Source organism: Ascaphus truei, unplaced genomic scaffold (genome assembly GCF_040206685.1).
Source record: "Ascaphus truei isolate aAscTru1 unplaced genomic scaffold, aAscTru1.hap1 HAP1_SCAFFOLD_2327, whole genome shotgun sequence".
In the NCBI taxonomy this organism is placed as follows: Eukaryota; Metazoa; Chordata; class Amphibia; order Anura; family Ascaphidae; genus Ascaphus; species Ascaphus truei.
In genome coordinates this window covers 15,937-30,905 of record NW_027455245.1, presented here as the reverse complement: position 1 = coordinate 30,905, position 14,969 = coordinate 15,937, and the positions used below count along the sequence as shown (strand labels likewise).

General features: G+C 44.9%; 1 long non-coding RNA gene across 2 annotated transcripts; it reads left to right on the top strand.

Moving 5' to 3' along the window:
• The first annotated feature begins 1,564 nt into the window (after positions 1-1,564).
• On the top strand, positions 1,565-10,159 carry LOC142477795 (uncharacterized). Of its 2 annotated transcripts, none has more exons than XR_012792702.1 (4): positions 1,565-1,941; positions 5,768-5,881; positions 6,784-6,888; positions 8,545-10,159. It is a non-coding gene; the product is annotated as an uncharacterized LOC142477795 (long non-coding RNA). The 2 variants fall into 2 exon arrangements; XR_012792701.1 differs by having other exon boundaries at positions 7,878-10,159.
• The last annotated feature ends 4,810 nt before the right edge of the window (positions 10,160-14,969 follow it).

The following is a 14,969-nucleotide window of genomic DNA, read 5'->3' as shown; positions in this document are numbered from 1 at the left end:
CATGATCCTGTTTGTTGTATAATTAACCCTAGAAGACTGTGTCGGGAAGAACCCAGACAGACGTCAGCACTACAAAAGAGGGGCGTTTGTCACACACCAGACGGCACTACACACAGGCACAGAGTATATCACCAGACCTCACTACACACACAGGCACAGAGTATATCACCAGACGTCACTACACACACGGGCACAGAGTATATCACCAGACATCACTACACACACGGCACAGAGTATATCACCAGACATCACTACACACACGGGCACAGAGTATATCACCAGGCGTCACTACACACACGGCAAAGAGTATATCACCAGACGTCACTACACACACGGGCACAGAGTATATCACCAGACGTCACTACACACACGGACACAGAGTATATCACCAGACACACAGCACTACACACACGAGCACAGAGTATATAACCACACGGCACTACGCACACGAGCACAGAGTATATCACCAGACGTCACTACACACACGGCAAAGAGTTTATCACCAGATGGCAAAGAGTATATCACCAGACGTCGCTACACACACGAGCACAGAGTATATCACCAGACACACGGCACTACACACACGGGCACAGAGTATATAACCACGCGGCACTACACACACGAGCACAGAGTATATCACCAGACGTCACTACACACACGGCACAGAGTATATCAACAGACGGCACTACACACACGGGCACCGAGTATATCACCAGACGTCGCTACACACACGGGCACAGAGTATATCACCAGACGTCACTACACACACGGGCACAGAGTATATCACCAGACGTCGCTACGCACACGGGCACAGAGTATATCACCAGACGTCACAACACACACGGGCACAGAGTATATCACCAGACGTCACTACACACACACGGGCACAGAGTATATCACCAGACGTCGCTACGCACACGGGCACAGAGTATATCACCAGACGTCACTACACACACGGGCACAGAGTATATCACCAGATGTCGCTACACACACGGACACAGAGTATATCACCAGACACACGGACACAGAGTATATCACCAGACACACGGACACAGAGTATATCACCAGACACAAGACACAGAGTATATCACCAGACACACGGGCACAGAGTATATCACCAGACACACGGGCACAGAGTATATCACCAGACACACGGACACAGAGTATATCACCAGACACACGACACAGAGTATATCACCAGACACACGGGCACAGAGTATATCACCAGACACACGGGCACAGAGTATATCACCAGACACACGGGCACAGAGTATATCACCAGACACACGGGCACAGAGTATATCACCAGACACACGGGCACAGAGTATATCACCAGACACACGACACAGAGTATATCACCAGACACACGGCACAGAGTATATCACCAGACGTCACTACACACACGGGCACAGAGTATATCACCAGACCGCACTATATACGGTGGGAGATGGGGGTGAGATTGTCACTATGTTTCTCACCAGCTCACAGCCAGCACCACGTGCAGCTCTCACCAGGGGGCGCTCACCACACACTGCTTGGGAGCCCACCAGGGGTCACTGTTCCATATGAGCTCAGGAGGAGCTGAATAGAGGCACTCTGGCCTCCCTTCTTCCCTCTCTATGGTCCCTCTGCTGCAGCCGGATGTCCTGGTGTGTGAGGTTTGATTCCGGCAGGAAACACTGACCCTGAGCACAGACTGTCCCACATCCTGAGGGGGGAATCCAGGTCACTCCCACAGGGAAGGACTGAGAGATCACAGGGGCTCCCCCCACCCTCCATAGGAAGTACACACACAGTGAGGGGGGGATAAAGTGCACATCTCAGGCACTGAGGGGGGGACACACTGAGGAATAGGCTCTGAAGCCTCTAAGTCCCTTTTCCTGTGCCCCCCTCACATTGCCCACCCCCTGCTGCACAGAGATCTTCAGCCTGTGTTATTGGGTAAGTGCTTTCCTCCTCCTCCCTTCCCCTCCCTTCCCCTCCCTTGTGTGACCTGTGCACATTATCCCAGTGCTGCTCTGAGCTTCCTTACACACAGGAGCCTGAGAGGCTGAGCCTCTGATAGTGAGGGGGAGCCTCTGGCACTGGGGGGGTTACTCCTCCTGTATCACAGGGACTGGGAGATAATGGGGGTTATTTTACATTGGGAATTAACATTAGGAATCAGTGAGGATAAGATTGGGAAAGTTATTAAATAGAGTTAGAAAGTAATTAGATTGAGGGAGTATTGGTTGGAGTTTAACTCCTTCATTACCACAGGGGCAGCATCCTGTGTGTGTTATGGGCTATAGCTTCTCTATACACGATACATAAAGCTTGGCCCTCTGCAGACGCACTTACCTGAACGCCCTCCTACTGTCTCTGTACCTTCTCCCCACCAATTAGATTGTAAGCTCCCCGGAGCAGGGACTCCTCTTCCGAAATGTTACATTTATATCTGAAGCGATTATTCCCAAGATCTGTTATTTGTATTATTTGTTATTTATATGATTGTCACGTTATTACTAATGTGAAGCGCTATGTTCACTAATGGCGGCAGTGGATATTCAGAGTTGAGTGCAAATAGCCGCACGGCTATTCGCACTCAGTAGGAAATAAAATGGAAAAAAAAATAAACATCCCAGTCAGGAATCAAACCCTGGACCACTATGCTAATGGCCTGGAGCATAACCACTGAGCTATAAGACTTTCTGATTTTTTTCCAGTGAATAAAGACATAGAAACCTACTGACATTACAGTGTTCATTACAGCTCGGCTATTCGCACTCAGATAAGTTGAGTGCAAATAGCCGCACGGCTATTCGCACTCAGTAGGAAATAAACATCCCTGCGAACCCTGGTCCACTATGCTAATGGCTTGTAGCATAACCACTGAGCTATAAGACTTTCTGATTTTTATATAAATATAAATATATCTCTCTCTGTCTCTCTCACTAGGAATGTGTAATAATATAAAAAATAGCTGCAAGAAAATATATATAAAAAAAATAACCCAAACACACCCAAAAATCAGACTTACCAGGGAGGGGGGGGGGGGGGGCGGTGCTTGCGGGTGGTGGCGGCGGTACTGCGGATGGGGGAACAATGCTGCGGGGGAGCGGCAGTACGGGGGTTTCCCGCGGCTGCGGTGTGTGGCGGGACAGCCCTGTCATGGGGGGGTAAGGAGGGGTGGCGGTGCAGAGGGGGGGGGGGTGGCGGTGCAGAGGGGGGGGGGGTGGCGGCGGTGCAGAGGGTGGCGGTGGTGCAGCGGGGGGCCCGGAGTCTGGTCACAGCAGTTGCCGCCAGCCCCGCTGCAGGCATCACACCACTGCTCACGTGCGCAACAATGTGCTGCGGGTGTAGGGCCGATGCTGGCCCGATGGGGGGGGTCACAGCAGTTGACATCGGCCATGAAGCACCTGTCTCGCGATGCAGCTCCCACACGAAACAGGGCTCCCTCTGACGCCGGCGTGCCGGAAGCTTAACCCAGACTACTTCCGGCGCTACCACAGGGAGACACCGCAATTTTTTTTGCAGCGATTTCTTATTTTGACTGACACACGGGGCAGGGGACGCCAGTACTCTTTCTCCCCCGCTGTTGGCAGCCCTGATTAAGATGGCGCGCTGTCTAAGGCCAGGGAAAGCACCCGCTTTCCCTGAGCCTCAGCGCGCCTCCGCACGCCAGCAGGAACCCTGGCCAAGGCCTTGTGTCTGGCCAGGGTGAGCATCGGGCTTGAGACGCTTGCAGAGCAAGCAAAATTGAATGTGCCGCCTCCAAGCGTAAGCGGTTCACCTAATGAGGGCGAACCAGCTCAGTGCCGTTGTGGTTGCGCCCACAGATGAGCGTGCACCTAGCCACAAATTGCACGGCCGAGCAAGGGGGCAGCGCTCGTGTGCCAGCACGCCACGCTCCCTCTCAGGCCGCAGCCTAAGGCTTAGTCCATAGAGACTCAAGACATGCGAAAGGCACGCTGAGGCAAAGCGGTGCTTTCCCTGGCCTTATAGCGCGCGCTGTCCGGGGGCGGGTCTGGAGGCGGGCCAGTGACGTCACGGAGCTGGTTCGCCCTCATTGGGCGAACCGCTCACGTGACCGGCCCTGCGCTACGGCAAGCTAAGAAACTAAAGCTTTCTTAAGACACGCTTCCGCAACCCTGGCTGTGCTCAAAGCTGTGACCATGCAGCAAGCTTAAGCCTATAGGGAACCATGTTAAAAATGGTTATTGAGGCAAAAAGTGACACTGTGTGCTCATTTGCATGTCATTTCCCAGAATCCCTTGCTGCAGTGGAAGTGCTGTATGCTGGGTGATAATGGGGAAAGGCGGGGTTGCAGACCTGCCTAAGACATGCAGATGAGCATACAGTTATATTTGCATATATATATATATATATATATATATATATATATATATATATATATATATATATATATATATATATATATATATATATATATATATATACAAATATAACTGTATGCTCATCCTATGACATGCTTGTCCTATGACATAAATTGTTAGTCCAATAAAAAAGGTATCACCTAATACTGAAGAAGTCATTTATTCTGCACTATATATATATATATATATATATATATATATATATATATATATATATATAAGCTGGCACTCCAATACAAAGCAAAAATATAGTGCAGAATAAATGAGTTCTTCAGTATTCGGTGTTACCTTTTTTATTGGACTAACAATTTATGTCATAGGACAAGCTTTCGAGAGTTCTCCTCTCTTCTTCAGGTCAGCAATACTGATATATAACGGATTCAATGGCTAAAACAGTGTAGAGAGAGGAAAAAACAACAACAGATATTTACTGTAGATAAGGTAGGGTGTTAAGTGTTTGAAGCCAGGGGACAGTGTCAAAGAAAGGTGGGGAGGGGAAGGGATGCTGGGGGGGGGGGGGGGGGGGGAGAAAGCGTGGATAAGAATTGAGGCAAGCAGGATAATTACAAACAATTCTGATAGGGTGTGAGAAACCCTGTATCCGCATTATGATGTCTCACAGGTGAGCAGTATCTTCCTTCTTCGTGGTGTTGTATAGAGTGTCTGTGCATATTCATTCTTCCTTGTAGCTTTTGGCTGGTTTCCCCAATGTAGCAACCTTGGTCACATTTGTTGCACTAAATCATATACACTATATTCCTGGATGTGCAGCTGTATGATCCTTTAACATTGAATGTTCTATGGTTGTGACTGGCTGTGGGATCTTGGCAAATGTGTTTGCAGTGTTTGTTGCTGCACGGTTTTGTGCCATTATCCATGTCTTTAAAATCGTTGTGAAGTTTTCTGCTGACTAATTATATATATATATATATAATAAGGGAACAGCTGGCAATCCAATACAAAGCAAAAAGACTGGTGCATGTCCTATAATAATAAACATCGAAAAGCAGTTCACCCCAGCAGGAAGCAAACAAAAGACAGCACTCAAGGTTAGTGAAAAAAAACCCTGTGTAGCCATGGTCCCTCCGGTCCCCCTGTCTGCCGGTTTCTTTCCCCCTTGCGTGTGTGCTGCTGCGAGGGCGAGCGCGTTCCTGGGGGTTCCCGGTGGCAGTTGCGGCAGGACGACAGTTGTATTTACATTTGTGTGTATGTATATATATATATATATATATATATATATATATATATATATTGCAGCAAGGGATTCTGGGAAATGAAATACATTTCTTTACAAGAGGTATTATATTATACCAATATCAGAGGAGGTGAAATCACAAGAAGCGCCCCCACTCCCAGCTTTACATGATGGATTTTCCTTTTCTTATTGCCAGGTTTCCCAGTGGATGTCCGGGAGAGGTTAGAGATTAAGTCAGAGAAAGAAATGACCGACACTGAGGAACATCTGACCCCAATAAAGGAAGAAATAGATGCATTTCCTGTTTGGGGTAAGTACCCTTACATCCTCACCTGTCTTTATTCAGTATGTTTAAAAATGGACTGGAAAAAAAAAAAAAAGAGAAAAAATTGGTATCGCAAATATGTATTGATCTATGTAACATTATACGATAACCTATGTATATGTAAATACAATGTGCAACAATGTGATATTTGGAAATGTGTCTGTAAACACCGTAATATAAAAATACTTTTTTTTAAAATGGGCTGAAATGTGTACAATATTTTGGGAAATAATATTAAAGCGTGCATACAATTATAAGATACTTGTCCTAACGAAAAAAATAATTTGTCTAAGGCAGGGGGGGGCAAACTTTTTTTTTTCCTTCGCCCCCCTGCCGGATGTCCTCCTCCCCACGCGCCCCCTCCCTCCTCCTTACCTTGGTTCCCGGCGTCTGGGTGTCATGACGGCACATTGCCATAGCAACGTGACGTCACATAACCCCATGGCGTCATTTGAGCCCGCGTTGCCATGGTGCCGCGTCTCCAGATGCCGGCTGAATCAAGGTAAGTAGGTTTACAGAGGCCTTCGCCGCTTCCCCGGCACTTCATTTAAGTGGCTTCGGGAAGCGCGCGGGTCCTCTGTAAACCCTGCGCGCCCCGCCGGTAATCTCTCGCACCCTCTAGGGGTAGCGCAGCCCCAGTTTGCCCGCCGCTGTTCTAAGGTTATATTGGGAATATTATAATTATTGAGGTTTGAACAATGGTAGCTCCAAAATGTTTTCAGCACTTGGGGGTAAAAACTTCTTCAGCACTCAAAGGGTTAATAACAAAGTAAAATCAATCCCTTCACCCCTCCCCCATAGGAATCAGTATGGAGTATTTCTGTATACTGATATCACAAGAAGCGCCCCCACTCCCAGCTTTACATGATGGATTTCCCTTTTCCCAGTGATTGTACCGGAGAGTTTAGAGATTAAGTCGGAGAAAGAAGAGCCCGACACAGAGGAACATCTGACCCCAATAAAGAGTGAAACTGTTCCATTTCCTGTCTCTGGTGAGTACCTTTTCCCCTTTGTCTGCACAAAGGGGTGTTATCTAGTTACAAGACACATGGTCACATTTAGTGAATATTCATGGTTAATTGCCTCTCATAGGAAGTCCCCAGGCCTGCTGGGTGTTCTGGGACAAGCCACATGCAGCAGAGTTAGAAGTGCAATATGGCTCTCAGGTTGGAATAAAGAGTATAAGGTATAAAGGTTGGAAATGCAGAGTTATGGGCGTCTGAACATCAATAGATGCGATAAAACACTATATTACATTATTTGGGAAAACGAATTCAAGGAAACCTTCCCTAACTAACCTGGTTCCCCAGCTTAAACAATACCCTCTCATTTAGGGTCATTAGATACGCAATAATATCCAGTCTTTAGACATAGCTTAACTGATAGATGGGGACAGCGCCCCAAGAGTCCCGGCAATTCTTCCGGACAGTGAAAGTCATGATGGGGGCGTCCTCCCCGAACTGGATACAGCGTAGCTGCGTGCCCCCAGCCCCCAGGCGAGAAAATGAAGCAGCAAACCTAGCTGCCATAAATGCCTGTTCCTTAATTAGAATGGCAGGTGAGGGAGAACTAGATGATTAAACTGACGAGTTTTCATACCTCTGTAGGGAGCCTGTAGGATGACAGTTGTGGCGCGTATACGCCGATAATTTTCTCTTTCCCTTCTTCCTTGGATAAGAGGGTTTTTTTTGTTTTTTTCAAATGTGGTTAATCTGTATTTGTTGCTATGCCAATCCTATCAAATCTATTGATTTTGTACACAGAAACACACACACAATTCCAGTTTTTATTCATTGTAATTTTGTGATTTATTACTTAACCTGCGGTTGGGGTCGAGGATTCGTTGGGCGGACAATCAGACCAGTGAAGGTCAGAATTATGGAGCACATTCGTTCTATTAAAAAACTAGATCAGATGCTCCCAGTTTCCAAACATTTTACACATTGTACATTGGGAAACTTGTCCACCTTTCATTTTTCAGCGATTGAATCTATACCTGTTCCTACACGAGGGGATTGAATCTATACCTGTTCCTACACGAGGGGATTGAATCTATACCTGTTCCTACACGAGGGGATTGAATCTATACCTGTTCCTACACAAGGGGATTGAATCTATACCTGTCCCTACACGAGGGGGTGATAGAATTAAACAGCTTAATCAGCGTGAGATGTTTTGGATCCACTCACTTAATACTCTATCCCCTTTTGGGATTAATACAGAATGGGACCTAAAACATTTTCTCTAAGCTATATTATTCCTTTGCCCATTCTCAGGTTATATAATACTGTGTGTTTCATATACATTTGTTTCTATCATTGAGATATATATATGTCTCTCTAGTCACATTTGATGAGTAGTATTGTAACCTTACTGTGGCAATTTTCTCTGTGTGGTTTATTTATTTACATCTTATTCATTATGTATATTCCCCTTATCAAGATTCATATTGTTATTTGCCTTGGTAATTGAGGTTACATTTATTATATGTATATTATTACGTGATTATATTATTTGATGTTACACTTAATTTAATCATCTAAGATTGTTATTCTCTCCACGTCCTATCCACTTTTAAATTTGATGCTTTTTCATTTAATTTTTATTGTCCTTATGAGTCTATGTTAGTTTTTTATTATTGAATACAGCATAAAGAGAGAACCCTGAAGCAAGCACTCTTCCTCCAATGAATGAAAATAATAAATTGTTTAATACATATATAATAATAAGAGGACAACAAGAGGTTACAACCTACGAGGTGCTGAGCACTGTTACCATCTGTACTGTACCTAAGGTGCTTGGTGCAGTAGTATATTAGCTGCTGCCATAGTGTGTGACAAGGTGCAGGTAACAATATGCTATATGGATGGTAACTCCTAAAAGTTCATCGAGTTCCCTGCCCAAAACAGGGGGAGGGGAGGGCGCCTCAAAGTAATGAGGAGTACTTGGCTGTGTTGAGTGAGTTCATAATACCCTCAACTAACCCCCAGATTATCACAACCCTATATTATGGGTATGAACCCACTGGGTTGTTGTGCATTCAGAATATCCACACCCACCTCCAAGACAAACCCCCACTTAGTAGGTATAAACAGCGGGGGATGGAGAGTTGAGGGTGGGGGGGCAGGTGAGACCACCCAATAGGGAGGGAAAAGCAGGCGGGGCGCAGTGGTGCTGGGGTTGGTAGAAATCTGATAACCCCACTCACCCTTCAGCACAAACTGCTTGATCGCAGGAGATGTTTTTGCCACATTGTGAAAGGTAAATACCATGAGGCTTGATTGACACTGTCGCAGTGTGCCCAGAGGGTGCCTCTCCATATAGCGATGACTAGCTTGCTAAGACCTAGCTAGTGGATACCTCCTGGGGCCCACAACTTAGTTTAGCTGTTCCTCAAAGCCCTATACCAATGCTAACATGAAATATTGGGAAGCTCTGTAGCCGCAGCCTAGCGCTGCGGTCGCACCTGTGACGTCACGAATTGCGTCATACACCGACGTGCGTTTCGTCTCTGGAGACTTCGTCTGGGGTGGGCGAGCACTGTTCTCCCTACTTCTTTTATGCCCATTAGGCTGCCGTGATTGGACACTGTCCTCCAATCAAACGGCTCATTGCAGCCAGTGGGTGGGGAAAGGGGCGGGGCTAGTGTCCGGCCTGTGCAATTAAAAAACTCACCCTTACTATATATAATATGCAGGGGTGACTAACCTAAAAATGGTAAAGATCCCTAATGTGTAGGGAGAAATTGAATTGGGTACCTAAAAAAGTACAACACTGGTACTAGAACCCAGCACATCAAGCCCAAAATAAGGAAGCTGAGAAGAACTGCCAGCACCCTGTTAGTGTCATTCACACGGCATTATGAAGATTAATAAAGCAGGAGGAGCCACTACATGAGATGTCACCACATTTTCTTTGTGGGTTGTATCACTGACATATAAATTAGGAAGAGTGGGGTATCAATCTCCCACACCATGTAAATGATTTTAGTGCCTTTTACCTGCAAATAAAGGTTACTAATGCAAAAATTAAAGCATTTGTGTCTGATTTATAAAAATGCTGTGTATCCATAACCCTCATTCAGACCGTGTGGTGTACGAGTGCCCAACAGGTAAATCCATTTCGCTTCAGATCTGAATAATAAAGTGTCCAATCCCCACGTTATTGTATTCTTTGTGTCCTTTTGCTAGATTTCTCCCCCACAGTTATACTGCCTTCTTTCCGTGGTTACATTTTCCCCGGACTGTTTTGTTCCTATGGGACTTTTTTTACCTGGGATACAGGTAGGCAGTGTTTCCGGCGGGGAGTGCCTATAACGTGACACTCTCTAGACTCAGGAAACCACTCTTTGATAAGGGGCCCACGGCGAGAAACGCGTTGGAGGTTTCTCTTTTAACTTAGGCTGTCTCAGTAACTCTTTTATTTTTTCTACTTTTGCCTCCAGTTCTTCTTTTCTGCAGTGCTCCTTTTTTTCTTTGTTTTGAATGTGAGAGGAGAAGGAAAGAGAGGAGTCAAATATTACACCAAGGCCGCGTGCTTGGGAAATTATATGAATAGTATTTGTGACTGACCACAATATGACACAAAATGGAGCAGTTTAATTTGTGGGTCTTTGGCAGAAGATTACATGGGCAGTGTAGTCACTGCATCACTTAGATTGTAAGCTCTCCAGGGCAGGGATTTCCATTCCTATTGTCTGATTGTGTTTGTTGCACTTATTGTATTATAATTCCCTGTACTGTATTGTTTCTGCTGTAAAGCGCTGAGTACACTGCGGGCCTTATATAAATAAAGACATACATACATGGGCATCTACAGTATCTTTACACTATAGGTTGCTTACAGAGTCCGTGGCGCACTCTCATCCAGGTGAACATGAAAAAATAGAAAAAACACAACAAACAAGAAAAATATATAGTGTAGTACTTCGGAGATACCAAAAAAAGGATGAAAATATATAGTAGTACTACCCACATTTTCTGTGAGAAATACAGGCGTTTTGGTTATTCCCGAGTTACCTACTCATGGTGTAGTAGATCATCCACTGATGGGGCAGGATACTCAAGTGACATATTTATCGTAAGCAGTGGAGGATGGAGAGCTCTTCTAACGGCCAATTCCTGCGGTGGCCATCCACAAAGAAATCACTGTATAAGAGTTCAAATGTCCTTGTTCATCTTCCCTGTTACCTCTGCAATACCGTCTAAAAACTCAGGGGGGCGTTCGCGAGCTGTTGTCTTCAAAGTCTAATACTTTAGCAGTTCAACCTATGTCAGTACACAGTCTGCGTGTGCGCCCAGTAATTGTAAATTGCATATTTATACATGCATGTGCAGTACTGTATGTCTCATTTGAACATTGTTGAAAGGCATAGGCTTGTTCTGTAACAGTATCACATTTCGGCATATACAGCGCTCTCTCGTCGCTCGCCCCCGCACACACACAGGCTAATTTACTGCACTGCAGTATTTTAACTTCTTATCTTATCTACAGCACAGTACACCTCTCCCACACCATTCCTTTGAATGTGTGTCTTTCTGGTTTCAATCACATTTCTGCTCGCTAACTGATGATTACTGCGCATGCGTCTATAACATCACTGCTTGCTTGCAAAGTTCAAGAGTGAGTGACCAAAAAAAATATATATTTTTTTTCTCGTCCTTTTTTATTTTTATTTTCTCCACAAGCCTGCCTAAACCATCTTGATATTACGATAATCAATCTGTGCTGTAGCTTTTGACTGCGTCACTGTGCGTTTGACTGCACATGGTTGATTTGTGTAGTTATGTACCTGTATTTGGGGGTGTGGGGATCAAATTATTATGATGGCCTGCCTGTTGAAAATATGTCATGTCTTTGAATTGCAGTGCAGCTAATCCTTCATGCAGCTGTACCCTGTACCCCTCTCCCCCACGCACACACACACAAGGCTCGCTCAAGGATTTGAACGTCTTATCGACACCTCTCCCAAACCATTCCGTTTCTAAAGCTTGTCATTGTGCTTTTAATCATCCCTAGCCGAGCATCACACTTCTGCGCCTGTGTGTAATCCTCTTTGGGATGGGAGCTAGCTGATAATTACTGCGCATGACTCACCCATTCACCCCCTCCCCCTCCAACCCTTTGAGGCTTTGTTTACGGTAACGCTTGTGATCCCTTCTCGAATTTGATATGTAAATCTGATTTGCACAGCACTGTGAAATAGAGAGTTAAAAAAAACATAATCTGATTTCATGTTTTTGATGCATAAAGTTACCACTTTTTGTCATTCTTTCTTTTTCTTTGGTGTAGGGGGGGTGTGTGTCTGATTATCATGAATGTAAAGAAATATTTATTTTATCAGGAACAAAAAATACAAATATACAAATAATCATGAATAATACAAAATGCAGTCTTTATTCAGTTCTTCTGTCAGTTGAAAATTGAGGGCCGGTGGATAATCATGAATAATGCACATTGATAATAATATTAATTAATAATATATAATAATATAAAAAAATTCCGTCTTTATCTTCTTCCTCATTCTGTGTAGTTCATTGAGAGGGGTCAGGTTTTGTGTACATCATGACTGCACTTTAGATACTGTACACACAGTTCACACAATGTACACATGACACCCCCCTCCCCTGTTCCATCCTTTTTTTCTCTGAAAAGACAAGAAAATAAAAAATTAGTGCAGTTAGGTGCATATTATGGCATTGTGTGCAGTATAGCTACTCCATATTGGACTACAGTATACAGTTAGTGCTGTGAAACTAGTCTATACTGGAACTACTGTATACTGTAACTACTGTTAAATACTTTGCATCCAGATGGCTAATGCTGCTCTCTCAGGAAAGAAAAAATCTGTGCCATACTTACCTGTATCATACTGTACTTACAATACTAATACTCATTATGCCTTGCGCCAACTCATCCTTTTTGGAGGGTTTCACCACTTTCCGGATATGGCCCTTCAGCTGATGCCAGACCATTTCGATTGGATTGAAGTCTGGCGATCTGTCATTGGAGGGGGAAAAAAAGGACAATTAGTTAAAGAGATACAGTACACAGTAAAAACAGTGGGGAAAAATGAGACACGGTTACCGCACTTACTCCGCTGGCGTCTTCACCCAGTTGATACCGCGCTCAAGAATATGCGCTGTTGACGCGGTGTGCTTCGGATCGTTGTCCTGGTAGAAACGGTGACCTTCTGGGAACTCACGTGTGATGTATTCCACAATCTCGGGCACAATTTTCTTTTGGGAAAAAAAGCTTTATTCATGATTCCTATAACAAGAAAAGAAAAGTGCTCAAAAAACTGCACACTAGTGCAGTACAGTGCATAAGGCAAAATTATATTTTATATATATTTCCTTCAAATATGACAATGCATCCTGGTCCACGCCTAGAGATGGCACCCCACACATGCATCTTCACTGGGTGTTTTGGACGCGGCTTCATAGATATGCAACCTTTTTTGTGGAATGCAAAGGTGGCAAATCTCTCCAGCGATACAGTAGACTCGTCAGTGAAGATGCAATCCTGGAAAGTTTCTCCACTGTTGATCCATGCCTGGGCCTGGACCACTCTCTTGATCTTGTTAACGTCCCTTATCATAGGGTACGCTCTGTAATGACAAGGAATAATTTTGTAGGTACAGTACAGTTTCTTAAACAACACTTTAACCTCCTGTACTGTCCAGTACTAACATCACACGTCCATATTTTCATCCAATTCTGCGTCTCATCTTCTTTATGCTGGTCTCGGATACAGTGAGATTGTGATTTTGAAGGAGAGTGTATTTGACCCTTAAGGCAATCTTCTCATCATTCTCTTCACCTATTTTGTCGACCAGAAGAGTTGTCTCCCTACAGTGTACAGAAAAACAACTATTTTATTCGGTAAGTAAACAATTATAGATGCAGCAATATAAACAATAATAGATATACTGTATACTGTCGTTATATAAATATACCGAAATAACTATAAAATTAGATAGATCTATACTATATAGTTATAGTAATGTGCAGCAATATAAACAATAATAGATAAACTGTATTATATACTGTCGTTATATAAATATACCGAAATAACTATAAAATTAGATAGATCTATACTATATAGTTATAGTAATATGCAGCAATATAAACAATAATAGATATACTGTATTATATAGTTATACTAGCAGAGAGACCTGCCGGTGCCCGGGATGGGAACCGTGACTAATTGTGTTACAGGAGGGTTGTGTGTGTGTGTGTGAGGCCTTGTGGCTGAGGGTGTGTGGCGTGGCTGAGGGCGTGTGTGTGCGCGAGTTGCGTGTGTGTTGTGGCTGAGTGTGTGTGGCGTGGCTGAGAGTGTGTGGCGTGGCTGAGGGCGTGTGTGCGTGTGTGAGTGTGTAAGTGCGTGTGTGAGGTGGTGTGTGGGTGAGGGCGTGTGTTGTGGCTGAGGGCGTGTGTTGTGGCTGAGGGCGTGTGTGCGTGGTGCGTAGCTGAGTACGTGTGTGTGGTACGTGAGGGCATGGCAGAGGGCGTGTGGCGTGGGTTAGGTTTTGGGAATGTTGGTTGTGTGGCTGATTAGTGTGTTTATGGGTGTTGTGTATGATAGTTGCTTGTGTGTGTGGGGTGTGTGGCTGAGTGTGGGGTGCGTGGGTGGATGAGTGAGTGGTCTGAGTGGGTGAATGTGTGGTGAGTGGGTGAGTGAGGGTGGGGTGGGTGGGTAAGTGTGGGGTTTGGTGTGGGTGAGTGTGGTTGCTGTAGTGTTGGGTGAGTGTGGGTGAGTGTTGTGTGTGTCTGTTACGAATGTTTGTGCACCAAATGACACATAGGGTCCAATTAGCATTGTGTTCCTAATTGATTGTATTGAAAGGAACATCGGACTGGTAGTGGAGGGGGTGTGTTGGTGTGCATGTTTGTGGGCTGTGTTAGCGCTGTACGGAAGGGGGGTGTGGTGTTTGTGGTGCTCGGGGAGGGGGGCATAGACGAGTCAATCTGCATTGTCTTGAATGTAGTGTGTGTGTCACCACGGTGAAGTTGAGGTGTGTTGTGCGGGTAGGGGTGTGTTGAATTGTTGTTGTGTGTGGTGTGTCAGCACA